The sequence below is a fragment of the Athene noctua genome, chromosome 2, assembly GCF_965140245.1.
Source record: "Athene noctua chromosome 2, bAthNoc1.hap1.1, whole genome shotgun sequence".
NCBI lineage: Eukaryota > Metazoa > Chordata > Aves > Strigiformes > Strigidae > Athene > Athene noctua.
Genome location: NC_134038.1, coordinates 90,478,473 through 90,494,703, shown reverse-complemented (window position 1 = coordinate 90,494,703; position 16,231 = coordinate 90,478,473).

Below are 16,231 nucleotides of genomic sequence, written 5' to 3'. Positions count from 1 at the left end.
GTGCTAATTTTTTGAAATACTATGTAGAACTATATGGGTCCAGGGATGAGTGTAAAAGACTACAGAGTGCTATAAATATGTTTAGAAAGAGTTTTGCTTCTCTTTTTGAGTCAGGAATTCCCAATAATCAGTAACTAGGTATTTTACATATTATCTACCTATTATTTTACATATTTTCCTGTTATGAATAAAAACTTTTGCCAGTTCTCAAATTGCTTAGATTTATATCAGGACAGTAACATAGTTTGTTTCTTATTTAAATATTTAAAATTACCTTGCATGCAGAATAAGCACTTTGATTACATATAAATATCTGAACTGCAGATTCCTAGGTGATCCCAGATGCACTAGGCTTTCAAAATTGTAATCTCAGTTCTATACCTGCACATGAAAGCATGTAGAAAATGGCAGGTACTATCAGATTTCTGTCTCACTTCAAACCAACTCTTTGAAATGTGGATGCACTTGGATAAGCCTGCATCTAGGTGGTAGCCACATACCACTTGACAATAACCAGGCAGTTAATGTGCTCAAACTGCTATTTGTTACACAGAACAAGGCCATTATAAACTTGCATTATGTTCCCTCTTGGTTTTATCAAATTTTTTCTTTCATTGTACAGATGTTGACATCTTTTTCTGAGGCACAGAACACTGCTGCATGAAAAGTACTGTCAGAGACACATAAATAATAGTGAAGGTGAAACAAATCAGAAGGGTCTCAGGTGACTATTTCTCTTTAATCCTTTCCTTCTCCCCCCATCTCTCTATTTTAAAGTTTTTAACTTCCTTTTTTTTCCCCTCTGAATTGAACCACTGCACTAAATGAACTGGCCTCCCAGTGGGCCTATCAGTAAATGAGTTTAACCTCAGTTACTTAAAGAAAAAGTAATTCCTAGCAACTCATTCAGAATACCCCTTTTGTTGCGAAAAGGATTAATTTTTACTAAACCATAAACCTGGATATAATCACTTAAGTTGAACATAACAGGACAAAATGTTTCTTTGCTGTAATTTATCTGTGTTAAATTTTGCTGAATTTGACCTTTAAGTTCAGTTTAAAAATAAAAAGTCAGATTATCCAAACATTTTTCAATTTTCTTTTTCACTGGAACTAGAGATCAAATTTAAACTGAGTATATTAATAGTTTACTGTTGTGGTTTAACCCCAGCAGGCAACTAAGTACCACCCAACTGCTTGCTTACTCCCCTCTGGCAGGATTGCGGGGAGAATCGGAAAAGTAAAAGTGAAAAAACTCATGAGTTGACACAAAGACAGATAATCGGTAAAGTAAAAGCTCCATGCACAAGCAAAACAAAATAAGTAATTCATCCACCACTTCCCATGGGCAGGCAGGCATTCAGCCACCCCCATGAAAGCAGGGCTCCCATCATGTGTAATGGTTACTTGGGAAGACATCACTCCAAACAACCCCACCTTCCTCCTTCTTCCCCCAGTTTTATATGCTGAGCATGACATCAGATGGCATGGGATATCCCTTTGGTCAGTCGGGGTCAGCTGTCCCAGTCATGTCCCCTCCCAGTTTCTTGTGCACCCCCAGCCGACTCACTAGTGGGGTGGGGTGAGAAGCAGAAAAGGCCTTGGCTCTGTGTAACCACTGCTCAGCAGTAACGAAAATATCTCTGTGTTATCAATGCTATTTACAGCACAAATCCAAAACATATCCAGCACAAATCCAAAACATATCCCCGTAATAGCTACTGTGCTGAAAATTAACTCTATCCCAGCTAAACCCAGCACATTTACTTTGTTTCAAAAATGAACATAGTAGTCTCAAAAGACTTTTCCTGGCACAAGCAGTTATTTCTGTTTTTCAATGAACATTTTAATCCTTGCCACTTGGTCTCCCCTAAAGCAGTAAAATGACTGAGATTTTGCAAACATCTGCATTTCATATGAGCTGTAAAACTTTTAGCTTCTTTGCATTAACCTGTAAGGTTAGATTTAAGTCTGTGTTTAGAGACATAAACAAATTCTTAACTATTTGTCTCTGTAGTTACCTGAATTAAAAATTTAAAATTTATTTAGATGTTCTTTAGTATTTGCTGTTTCTCACTCCTGACAAGTGACTGTACATATTATAGGGTACATGTTAAAGCCTGAGTACAACATAGAATTATCTATATGTATGCAAAGTACCTCATACTTTGTAATTTCCATATTTCCATCAAGTAGACTGACAGTATTTATACCTAAAACTGTAGAAGCATAACAGATTTATTCATTTCTTAAGAGTCGTTTTGGAGATCACATAGATCTCATTCAGGTGTGGGGTCAGATCTCAGCTAGGGCATGTAGCCAGGGTCTTGGATACCTCAGCTTAGAAGAAAGTTACCTTTGTGTACTCTCCATAAATCAAGTACTAAAAATTGCAGAGATTAGTTTTAATCTAAAAGCACTTTCCTTTTTAAAATGACTTGACTTTTTTTAAGGCTAATTAAGCAGAATTACATCATAGATTATATTACTCTTCTTAAAATCTGGAGCCCAGCTTTCTCTTAAAATATACATGGCCTCTTAACTAATTGTATGACATGAAATGTGAATAGATAAGTAGAGTGATTCTACCTACATCTCCATCATAATGATTCCAAACCAAACAATGTTATCTTAACTCTCAAAGCTAAATTCACCACAATGGTAATTCAAGACATTTCAAGTGGTATACACAGACACTCTGGAGATTGCAATTATACACTTACTATTTATCATTAAAATCTTCCAACTGCTTACTGAGTATTTCTTTTTCATAAGGCACAATGGAGCTCCACTGCCATTGGTTTAGTCAGGTAGACTGAGCATGAGTCCACGCTGGAAACAATTCAAGTTAACATCCCTAAACACTGCAGTTTTCATAATCTCTTAATTAATTTCAACAGTAACAGGTGGATTAAAATTTATTGAGAGTTGTTACAACCTATCCCTTGAAACTTCCCTCAAGATGAAGTGGCGTACATTGAGAGCTCTAATTTCAGTGTAGATATGCTGCCCCAGACATCAGTGGGAAAACGCTGATGTCTGCAGCATGCTCCTAGCAGCACATCTCTGCAAGGGTGCTTCAGGATTGAGATGGGGTTTGAATGGGCTGTTTTGACAGTGGAAACCTGCTCCACACTTATCAGACAAGCCTCTTCACTCTGCTGTCATTGATTTTTTATATTATTTTTTTTTAGTTTCTTTTCAGACTTTCTGAGCAGTCATGCCAGTCATCACCCACAGCCTGAGATGTGCGCTCAGCATGTCTTGGGGTCAGGCAGACAGTTGATCTGGGAGCAGAGTCCAGTCCCTTGGGCTGGGCAGCCAGAGGCTTATCACTTCCCACATGTCTTTCACTAGAGGAGGCAGCTTGTATCAGGTTTTTTTTTAAAAAAAAAAAATTAAAGCCCTCTGCTTAACTATATTATGTTTGTGCATTTCAGTTTGTGCTCATTATTTATACAAGTACTGAAATTAATGATTTAATGTCCTCCTGGTATTAATTCAGCCAACCAGTGCCTCTCAAATAGTTAGAAGCATTAACACTAATATTGGTGCTTAGCACTCCCACAGCTGGGGAAGGAACAAGGCAGTTACCTCCTGTGTGACTGTACAAAAACAGAAAGGGAAAAAATGAATCTCAAAGCTTTAGATTAAGACAGGTTTTGCTTTAGTAAAGATGGTGTTCTTCCCCAGAACAGCAGGCATGGCTGGCTGTCCAGTGCAGAAAGTCACAAAGTCATTTCCTCACTCCACTTTTTGGAGGCAAACCTGCCCCCATGAGAGTTCAAGGAATAAGATTTTTACTCAACCTTAGACTTGGCAAAGTGGGAAAGTGCCTCAGTATCCCCCTTTAATCCTGGATACCTCCATTGGGCACAGCGAGACCACATTATCTCCAAAGGCATTTCTCTGAGAAGATAAAATATGAAAAAGAGGATACAACAATCAGCTGGATATTCTTAACCCATGCAAGAATTTCACAGTGACTTTTCATGTAAAATATTTGTTTCATCCTGTCTAGTAGCAGGTCAACAGCCCAATGTTCAGTAAATCACAACAGCTGTTAAAACACACTTCCCCTCTTGACAGCTGCTTTCTATATCTGAGTCCAGGGACTTCCACATTTATCAAGTACTAATATGTCTTTATAAAGTAGATAAATGCCATAGGTGAAAAGATATCACCCATCAGCCTGCCAGCCAAACAAACCAAACTGGACATACAAGTCCAGGTGAGTTGTGATTCCTTCTTGGTTCAAAAGTGTTCAGCAGTGTAGGGTAGTCTGAAGGTGCTGTGTCCCACTCAGAGAGGTGCCAGAAATAACCATGTTTTTAAGGATCTATGAGCATCAAAAATACAGGGGAATCTTAAACTGAGTCATGGTGTTAATTAAAAAAAAAAAAAACAAAAAAAAAACAAAAAACCCACCTAGTTTATAAAACCTAGTATCTCAGTTTCAAAAGGAAATATTTTATTTTCCTGTGACTTCTTGTCTACACATTTCAGCACATTAATACTGGAAAAAAATGCAATGGAAAAGTATTTCAAAATCAGTTTGATTCAACTTTTTAAAAATTATTATTAGCTGTTTAGAAATTCTCAAGTTCTTAACCCTTAGAAAACTCTCCTGGAAGCAAAAATAGCTCCTTAGCCACCGATAAATCACATTATTAGGCACATGAATATTTCATGTGAAGTGAAACCACGTGTGAGAGATGAGAAACCAAGAAAAACAGCCAGAGAAAGCAAAAGTTGAGGCTGATCAAAGAAAAGCCTCAAACACTCGCAAGACAAAACTGTGAGTCACAGGGTGCATTCTGTGGAGGTCGAAGCTGATAAGGCTGCCCGAATAACACAAGATGAAGCTGGAGGAGGGAGCTCTGTGGAGAGAGGACGGCTCTGCTCTGGTGCACCTGGTCACATTTCAAGGACCATCTGTCCGGTGAATGACCTTTGCTTCATTATCCATGAAATGCACATTAAAGTTAACACCCCTCAATATACTAAGGAGGGCTAACATGATCATGCTAATTACATCATCCCATGAAATACCTTACCCCTCCCCAGACATGGGCTATGTAGGTATGTGGGTCAACCTAGAGGATGGACCCAAGGAAAGTGTGAATAAATCAAGGGGGGGGGTGTGGGTGGGTAAGAAAGGGGGGGGCCTGGAGAGAGCAGTGAAGTGAAGAAGATGGATGCAAGCAAAAAGACGGCTGCTTCCTGGAACCCTCGCCCTCAGGATCAGCGCAGGAACCCAGACCGGTGATCTGTATTTCCCCATTCCCTCTATCTCCCTCTTTTCCCTTTACCATTAAAAAATGCAAGGCATGTTGCATTGCTTGCCACGACTTGCTATATACTTAGCCAACTATTGTGTGTTCAGTTAGTATATTGTGGGTTGTTAATAAATGTTTGGACTTGGAGACTTGTTGTCCACTCCATTGGGAATTTGCGAATCTGAGTCACTTGTCTCCCTTGTCTGAGCAGGATGTGACACCACGTGAAGGATACCAAAAATTTATCAATAACAAAGATTCTTCTTAGCCTCCCTGTTGTCACAGTATTGTTTTGATGGTGGTTTTTTTGTACTAATTTTTGTTCAAATGTTTGATCTTTCTTCTCTCCCCTCTTACACCATCCCTGTTCTTCTCAGCCTTTCCCTCTATCATTGCCACCATATGAAACAAGGATGACCCTCCCAAGGGCTCATGTGGCAGTGGGCTCATTAGGATGGGTAGAAACGTGTCCTCACCTTCCTGATGGAAGGCCAAGTGGCAGGAACAAGGAGGCAGGAGTATTAACACATCTTTCTCTTGGGGGACAGATGACAGAGCAAAGCTGGTACAAACCTAGGTCCAGATTCTGCCTTTGGTGACTTCACAGGTGTAGAGAAGAACTCAACAGCAAGGCTAGACCGTCTTCCCTCATGAGCGTACCAGAGGTCAAGGAGATCTTTCTGGGCAAGATACAAACTGATGCTTATTTCCTTAAGATAAGGACTACAGAGAGAGGAAGTGGCATTTCCCGCTCCAAGGAGAGATACAGAAATTTTCAATCTTTTTTTAACTGACATGCTGTACACCACACACCAATGTCATAAACTTCAGAACCTCTTTTCAAACTGTCCTCATAGGTACATTGGTGGAAACCAAGCCTGTTGTCTAAGATCATAAATTCCAAAAGAAAGTCTTAGTAACTCTAGTTTTACTTCTTAGTGACTTTCTTTTTGTCTGTCTGTACATCAATCTTTCTTTTCTTGCTGCTGAGAAAGATACAGAAAATGAATTTAAATATCCTCCAGCCTTAAGATCTTCACCATTGAGGGATGGCTGCAGACTGACCCACAAAATACACTTCGTGTGCAGGGTTGGCAAAGTGCAACGTTTCCCTCATGCTGTAGCATCAGTAAGCAGTGACAATCCAAAGAAGTGAATTAATGCCAGCTCCTATTGATGTGAGGTCCTTTGAGACTACATTCAAGGCATTCATGCATCCCTTACCTACCAGATTTTAGAAGATTTGTTGTAAATTTTCTCTTCCTCTGCTAGAAACTTACAGAAGAAATTTCTTTTTTCACTTATTTTCCAGGCTGCTTGCAGACATTATTCACAGAAAAAGCAAAGTGTAAGAAAACAGCTAATGTTTAAAAACTTTAATAAGAAGAAAGGAAAATTTAGTGTTGTACAGAAAGCAATAGTAACATTTAATTTTTGAAACCAATTTACCCCAGGAAAGCTAGCACCGGCATTATGTACCTGCAAGGAGAAGGTGGAGTGTCCAGAAGGCGCAGAGAGGAGAGTATTCAAAGGCAGCGCCTCCACACGCTTTTCACAATCCCATAGCTAAGTAGTGGGACGTTTCCAGAGTTAAAATTGCCAGTTTTTCTTCCACCTGCAGCCGGACGAGGTCGTTTGTCAGCGTGAACTGCCTCTGCCACCATGTGGGAGTTTGCGGGAAGTGCAGATGTGCCCTATAACCAGCAAGCAGTGTTCCTGCACCAAGCCTTTCCTTTCAAACTTGGCCTGTATTGCAATTGTCTGCCAGTCCGGCTGCCTGTAGGGAGTCACCCCAAATGGTACACGGTCAAAGAATCTTAATCTCTTCAGTTTTATTTGCCAACGGATTACAGTAAAAAAATGCAACACCAATTCCAAAAACTCCTGAACTGGAGTACGCACAAATTTTGTGGCAGTTATAATCTGGAGCTGTATCATTTGTTAGAAACACTCGCATCCTTCATAAATCACTGTTGACTAATGAACACCAAGGATAGTTTTATCCAATAATATACACTTAACTTTAAATGGCAAAGGAGGAACTGTCAGCAGACACTGTTCAAATACATTAATTAAAAGCTGTTTAACTGCTGGGAAACTGTTTTGATGAAGGCAGTTGCAGGAAATCCCAGGACCATGAGCATACATTTTTAAAGTATTCAAGGACTAGAAGCAGTGAGAGTTACAGAAATAAAATGCAGACACTAAAAAACAGATTATGTTGTATGGACAAGAATATTCATGCAAAAAACCAAAAGAGCATCTTGGCGCCAAGCACGCTGTGAATCCTTTCGGCCACCTATTTCCTAAACACTGTTGCAGACGTGCAACGTACCTAAGCAATGCTAGCACATACTTTAAAAAGAGAGAGTTTGACATGAATACCATTCCAAAAATCATTGCCAGGTGTTTGTTTTAGCTATCAGAAAGGTTTCTGCACCTATCACATACTCAGTAGTGGAGCTCGTTGGAAAAGCAGGGAGTGTAGAGGGGAAATGTGTGCATATTACTATTACCGTTGTTTACTTCTGCTCCTTTCTGTCTTTTCTCCTCTAGTTCTTTCAAAACGCAGACCATTTTTTTTTTGCCATAGAACAAAGTAAAGAAGACTTCAAGCCTAAAGCAGTTACCTAAAACATAGGGAAAACCAATAACCAGTTCTGTTAATTACTGCTCCTAGTTCTTTATATTCATATGTGTATATATGCACATATACAAATATGTGTATGTATATCAATTAATATATATACTGTTCCTTACACTCATGAGAAAGGGAAAGTATATTCTAAGATCTTCTTAGTTCCTTATGGGAAGAACTGTCATTGTCATATCTACTAATAGGACAGCAGTGGGTTCCTGGGAAGGTCAAGGGTTAAAGACTATTGACAGTACTGTCTGATGCAGATGAAATCTTCAGTTCCCAACCTGATGCTGCAAAAGACAAGGGAGGGTGGAATGAGGCACAGTGTTACTGTCCCAAAGTTTTCCAGAATCATCTGAGGGCAAACATTTTGATCCAGTTGTATCCAGACCTAGGGCGAATGAGGTCCTGTGAAGTTTAATCCGATTATCATTGAAATAACAGGCTCACTGTCCCTGTATGAATTATGTACATTTTACAAAAGTTGAGAGGTGCACGAGTATCACTACATTGTAGCTGTCATTATGTCTTACTTAACTGGGATGACATTTAAATAATACTGTTAACCTTCTCCTAAGTCTGACTTCTTATGCAACAGCCCATCTTTATCTGGCTAACCTTTATGTCCTGACTCAGTGTTTTCTGTGTAGCATTTGAGGATATCTGATTAAGTACACACAGACATAGAGACCATAATTAAAAATGAATTTAGAAAAATGACATTAAACTTTCCTCTTCTTCCCATGCTGTAAGGAAGAAAAGTCAGTCGTGGGGTTAATGACTGTAAGCACCTCAAAGAGAAAACTGAACCTCTTGAAGGACTGAGATCCTGTACGTTCCCCATTATGAACTTAGGTTGTCCAAGTCAGTGAGTGCCATGGGAAGCTGGGCCACAGGTTCTGCAGCAACTACAGCATTATGAGACCCTGGAGGCATAAGGAGCTCTGGTGTCTGGTGCACTGAGATAGAGGCCAGGAGGGTACAGATTTTACTCCTTGTCCAAAGACTGATGATAGTTTTGCATCTAACCCTTTTTACTACCTATTTTGTTTGTAAGCCACACAGGGCAAAGACAGTCCCCCAGCCTAGGCTTGCACTGATCTGAGTAAATCAAGTCAGGCTCAGTGCTATGGCTCAATAGGCTGATACAGAGTACTCAGAAGTAAGTTGCCCATAGCATGACAGCCATCCATCACCTCTTTTATCTTTGCTGTATACAGTGGAGGCCAAAAGGATGCTTAGGCCCTCTCCATACAAACGTTTGCTGTTGTGTCCCAAGCTCTAGCTCCATGCAGTGTCACTGATACTTTGTCCCTGCTGAGACTGGAGCTGGGTCTGCACATATTATTCAGCACACAAGCCCCTGCCTCTTGGCTGCATATCCTCCAGCCCCCCCTGCTTTGTCATACTGGCACTCATGGGAGCTGAGAGTGCTCAGTTTCTGTTTACATTGCTAAAACAGCAGTGAGAGCCTAGTCCAGGGTGAGGCAAAGAGCCTAAAGAGCTCCCCCTTGTTCCCCTTTTCTGGCAAAATGTCAGGGACCATCTCTGCTCTAGGCATGCTGTTCCACACATCCCCGGGCAGAGCTTGAGCATCAAGCTGGGGACACCCTCAACCCCTTGCTCACCCCAAACACAGCCTATGTCACCCTAGCCAGCCTCTGCAGGAACATCATGAGGAGACAGAGGAGTGGACAGCACCATGGCAAACTCGCGAGCATATGGCATATCATACCATCTGCTGGTGGTTAAACTCACTTTTATCCCACCATTGCACTGTGTTTTCTAGGCATGGACACTGATCTTTCTTGGATCCCCTTGTGCACCAAGGGAACCGGGGACACAAAACAGGGAAGGATTCTTCATCTCTCCCACAAAAGAGATGGAGACATAATGCAAGATATCACATGTGATCTCTCAAATATGAGGTTTCTGGGAGATATGAGGCTTGGCACAAACAGCACTTTAATGGCCCAATCATGCCCTGAATGAGGCGGGACTCTGGCAGAAAAGTAGCAGTTGCTAGATAACGACAGTAAAATGACATCACATATAGAAATACACTTGAGAGTTTAGAGCTCTGCATATTTTCCTTTCAAGATAATTCTAGCAAGAATGAAATAAAGCAGAAAAGGTTTAATGCTAGGGAATCTATTCACATTGCTTTTTTATTATTATTTAAACAACACATCTACCAAAATAGACTCAATGAAAGTTAAACAAGCTCACTAACAACTTAATTTTCATTTGGCAATCTGAAGTCTTTCTGGAGATGCATGAGAAGCACAAGAGGAATGCTCTCTGCCTCCATTAATGTTTTATGTCAGAGTTATAATTTTATTCCAGAACAGCCTTCTTTCAGCCTCTGAGAGTATCATTGTAACATCTTAGAGACTGCTATGTAAAGCAGTTTAATTACTATCAGATGGTTAGATCAACAGTGTGAAAGCACTGAACTCTGTTATTGATGAACAAGCCAGCAAAATTAAACCACTCATTGGAAATTGTTCCTTAAATACTTCTGCAATACCAGTGAGAATTGCATTCCTATATTAAAATTCCAAGTAATGCTATTTCCTTAAGGTGGGTTTTTTTTGGTTGGTTGGTTGTTTTTTTGACTAGTGACAATAAGTGGGATTTTCAGAATTACTTCAGCAGCTAGGATTCCTACACCCCATTGCCAGAAAGGCCCCCAAGATTCCAACAGCTCCAAAAGTGAAAATGCCAAAAGACATCACTTACCTTTCAGATCCCAGCTGAAATCCAGTTTTATGACCATTTTTGGTGTTTGAGCACAAGTGTGTCTATTCACCTCAGTCATAGCATGTACTCTGCAAATAGCTTGATTATTTTCTTTTTTTTTTTTTTTTAAATTTAAACATGCATTTTTAAGTCAGATGTTCAGAATTTTATTGTTGGAATAACTGAGGAGTAAATCACACTGTAAATTTATGATATTACTGCAAATGCAGGCTTTTGAGAAAAAAAAAAACCAACCCAACACATTTTGGATTTGATGCACTGAATTACAGAAGGGCTGAATTAGTTTGCTTAAAAGTAGCACTGTAACATTTCACATAAATGGCCAAAAAGAATTATGTTAAGACTCCCAGTGGGTAGACAAAACCTTTTATGTGTTTTTAAAACCATGTATGACTCCTTTGAACAGGCCCTCCCTTAGTTCTACCCTGCTGAGATTAATGAACCTAGTTAGAGGCAGAGAGAAGGAATCCACTTTTTGTTTTACATTTGGCATTTAGGAGCAAATGAAATTTACTTGAATGCTAATTCAAGTAATAACATAATGGTTTGCCAGCTTTTATCACATCTTAAGGATGTACAGTAATAAAAAACATTACGATGATGACAGGATTCATTGGGTAGTTTTTTGAATGGCTAATTTTGCATTGTATATTCCAGGGTACCAAACACTGGGGACTAAAATTTTTCAGAAGAGTGTCAGACTTAGAGTATGAGGAGGGCTTAACAGCATTAAAAGCTTTTCAAGGACAGAATACAAATGAGCACTGAACTCAGAAAGAAAATATATCAGTTAAAAAACCAAAACAAAGGTGGCTAGAAGAAAGAAGAAACTTTTTATTATTTCAATCCATTGCAAATTAGGAAGACTGAAAGGTAGCAGTCAGCTTGATGTGCAGTGACTAACCAAAGGGCAAAATCATTGACTAACAGAACAGGTTTTAAATGTTGGTTTTTTTTTTTTTTAATTGAGAAATCAAGCATCTAGAATAAATTTCTGGGATTTACAGTTATTTTTAGCACATTTCCTTTCCACACACTCCTTTATTTATTTATTTTCCACACACTCATTTATGTATTTTTAAAATAAACAAACTCATATACACTTCATAACTCCCTTTATCCCAGCATTCCCAGGCAAAACTTTACTGTTTGTCAGCAGTTCCAGTGATTTTTGCAAATTTAATGGAAGCAAATGCTGAGCATACACATGTAAGGCACACAGCCCCACCTCTCACATATTTCTGAGGAATCATGAATGGGTGTGGTGGAATGTGACTGTACTGAAGCCTGACACCAGTCTTCAGTGGCACCTCTTTTTTCTGCCTAGATTGACAGTCTGCACACAGCATAACAGACATATGTGCAGTGCAGCCTTTGTTGATGGCCATAATCAGATGGTTATCAGTCAATTTATTAAAGAGCCAAAGTAGGCAGGGTCACATTGACAGGATTTTAAAGAATTTGGCTGTGGTCAGAAGAGGGTTATCCTGCTGCCTGGCATCTAGACTAGTCAATTACATAATTACCAAAATAATTTATCTTCTTAAAGTCTGTTTTCTTCTGACCAGCGGTCTGACTTACATCTCTATTACTTTGCTTTTTTCATCCTCAATTCTCCTGCCACTTTTTACTGTAGTTGTTTCATCTTCTAGCTGCTCCAGCCAACACAACCTCAATTTCTGTTGGATTTACTGGATGCTGTTATAACCAAAATAATAAATAGTCAGTAGCAGCATCTCCCGGAGTGGATTGACTTGCAAGAGACTTCCCTCCAAGGAAGTCCAGTTGCTTTCCAGCTTGGTGCTAGCTCTTTACCCAGCTAAGTCTTTTGCAGATCTGAGCTGAGTTGTTCAAGAGTTATTTTAATGAGCTAGATTTCCTCTCAGAAATTTTAACAGCCAGAAGGATCAGGAGAAAGATCTGTGCTATGCAGAACTACCCCAGGAGTGCTAGTAGCACACCACCTAGGGTACATGAGAAAGAGTGTGGATGCACTGGATGAGGTACAAGCCCCTAAAGCTACTGCTCCAAGAGTGGTGTCCCCTGTCCTGCTCATACAGCTCTGTCACTGGTTACTGGGTTTTGAGGTGGTTCCCACTGCATCTCTTTTGCGTTGCTGCATTTTGCACAGTAAAACAAACACCCTTCAACATGGCAGCCTCCTCCCGGACCATGAGAGTGCCTGACAGGAGATCACCTTGTCAAATTCATAAGTGAAACGAGAGGATCTTTCTCCAGTGGGGCACGTTAGGGGGCAGCCTGGGTCTGCCTTCTCTGAGGGCAAAAAGAAGGGTGCTGGGGTTTAACTAAAGCACAGAGACATGCGTTAGGCAGAAAAGGTGGGAAAGAAAGGACAGAAACTGGTGACAGAGAGGGATGGAAACATTGGTGTTGAGGGACAGATGCAAACTGCTGAAGGAGAAGGGAAGCTGACAGCATTCTAAGAGATGAAGCTTGGTCAAGATACAAGTGACATTTAAAGACCATACAATTCTCTATGCAAGCTGTATTTAATATTGCCATAAGGCTGTAAAGCCTCTCTTCTTTCCCTTTTACTGTCCACTACTGCAGTTTGAACAACTTCAGAGTGAGAGAGGCATAGTCTGGCAGATTTCAGAGCAGGACCAGGACCATCTACATCAACATCCTTAAAAAGGCAGGTGGACATTCAGATTTCAGCAAGATACTAAACAAGGTTTTCACTGGTGCCTAAGAATGACAGACGAGACTTTGCTTAATATTACCCCTTGATAGAATTTTCACAAATCATTACACATTTTACAGAAGAGTCAGCAGTTTTAAAAGAACCCCACTGGTCTTTCATCATTGTCATAACCCATATCATACAAACAGTATTTTCCTTTGTATTCTAAATGTACATATTTACCAGCAAGTGGTCCTGTAGAAATTGAAATGACACATTAAAGACCCTTTGCCTCTTTAACAAGAAACAGCATTTTACTGGGAAATCCATCCAAGGTGAGAGAATCATGGGTTTAACAGCACAGAAAAAAACAAACCTTTACCAGTTTAAAAATGATTTACTGTTTGTAGGCCTGTAAGAAATGTGACAAGTTTTTTTCCAGGCCCTGGGTGATCTGTTCCCTTGACCTTTCAGGCATCTCCTATTAAGAATCTAAATTAAATTAGCTGTTAAAACACAAGGTTTATTTTCCATGTCTATTTCAGTAAATTGAATTTGCTCTCTTGCTGTTAAAGCACAAGTAACTAGGTTAGTAAAAGAAGGTAGAGGCATTACTAGGAGATGTACCAGTCACAGGAAGATCAGGAAAAAAAGCACCTAAGGGGTGAGAACCATATCATGCTAGCATCATGTCCCAAAGGTTGTAGTTGAAACTATTTAATCAATAGATGGAATAAATTAAAATGGGCACGGAAATCTTATTTGAAGAGTATAGCTACAACACTGCTTGGGATGAAGTAGGTCATTCCAGGTAACACTTCTGTTAGCATTAATTTCTATAATTGAGTTCTACTGTTTTTTGCTTGCAACACAAATTTTGTCTCTTAAACTAACTGTGTCTGCATGCTGCATATCATGCATATATCACTACTTATGAGGATGTCAAGTACCAGTCCAAACAAAAACAATCACAGCTCTAGTAACTTTAATATTTACAAGGAGACTTAATGAAGCAATCCAACATACCACAATAAAGAGAGCTGTACTCCAGTACCTCTCTGACAGATGTCATGGGAAATGACAATGCTTTGCAACTCTTTGGTGAAGCAATATTGGAAATACAGACTGCCTACAGAGCTGCTGCTACATTCTCCTCAGTTGAGCCTGCAGCAGTGAAAAGTGAACTTAAGGAGAAATATTTATACATATATTGCAACAGAAAGAGAGGAAAGTTTTCCTGGCACATACCTTCATTTGTGTTGTGTAAAAGACAGCTAACATTTGTAAGTTTTGCAGAAGATACTTTGAAGAGAGACTAGGAATGAACAGGGAGTGCACCTGAAGGACTCTGGGTTCTCAAGTGCAGCAAAGCACTGGTGTCACGGTTATTCTGGAAAATAATTTGAAAACCAAGAAAGAAATTAAAGCTATGGATCAGTTGCATATGGTTCTACTGTGAACTATAAATTTAGCAACACTTTCCTTGTTCCTGTTTCCCTTTCTGTACCTGCTGCTGCTTCTGTCACTGTAATTAAATTTGCCCAGTTGAAAATTGAGAGGAAATGCACCCCCTCATCCCCCCAAAACATCCAGTATTTGCAAAGTTTTTTGATTTTTCCCATACTACTGAGAAGTCTTGAACCAATTCTAACAATGTAAGTCCAACTATGAGAGGGAACACAAGTAGCCCTGTAAATACATTTTCTTGCTCGTAGTTCTTGAGCAGGAGGGAGGCTGAGAGGATAGAAGTTGATGCTTACCATCTTGTCATACCTGCTTTAGATTTTGCCTTAGCTTTAGAATAAGAATATCCTTGCCCTCCCAACTCTTTCCTGACATGTCCTCCTCAGAGTGACCTACTCAAGACTCCTACCTCTGTAAGACTCATGGAAGAGGAGGAGGGTAGTTCTCTCTGGACTAGGATTAGTTTGCTGCAGGCTCTGTAGGAAGAATAATTTTATTTTTCACATTTGTTGTAAGCAAATCAGTCACCAGCCAGTCACCACAAAGCCTACTGACATGCATTTCAGAACAAAAGTATGTCAAGAGAAACATAAGTTAAAAAAAAAAAAAAAAGAAGAGATCTAGTTTATTGAGTTACGACTAGAAAACTAGCAAAGCCACCTAAGGTACCAGTAAGCACAGACACAAGTTCCAGTATGCTTATTCTGACATTTCTCTTCTTTAGATACTCATTTGACACTTGATTGAAGTCACCTTTTTAAAACACCATCATGTCTTTGTTTCTTCATCTTTTTGATTCTGAAACAGAAGAGCATAGACAGCTTTCTCAAGTGGGAGAAGTAGAGATTTATTTATCTGCCAATAGCTATCTGGCAATTAATTAACATGTATCACATTTATAGTACTAGTGCATAATGCTCTTTGGAAAATTCATGTCCATAAGGTTTAGCAAATTGAAACATAACCACCTCTGGAAATGTCTCATTCCTGAAGTATTAGTCACAACAACATATTGGGCTCTCCTTACCAGCAGGTAGTGAAAAAGTGACAGGAACATAGTTGGAACTGAAAGATTCCTCTGTTTAGAGAAGGGAATCAGTCAGCAATTCCATTCCTGGTGATGGTGCTTGAACTAAAAAAGGAATAACAGCAACTCTCCCAGCTCTATAGTTTCTGAACTTCACAGAAAAAGCTTCATCTCTTCTTTTGCCACAGTACAGGGAAAATGAGGAGCTAATCAACAACATTTGCTGTAGTAGTCTCTTTTGGCACTCACATGGACAGATTTTCTACTCTGTTTTCCGTTTTGCCATTGCAAAGTTGCAGCAGATAGCACATATCACCAAAAAGATATTGTACCTGCAGTTCATGGCTTTTACATTTTTTTGTTTAATGAACTAAAGTGTGAAACTAACACAAAGATTTCAGATACAGATGCAA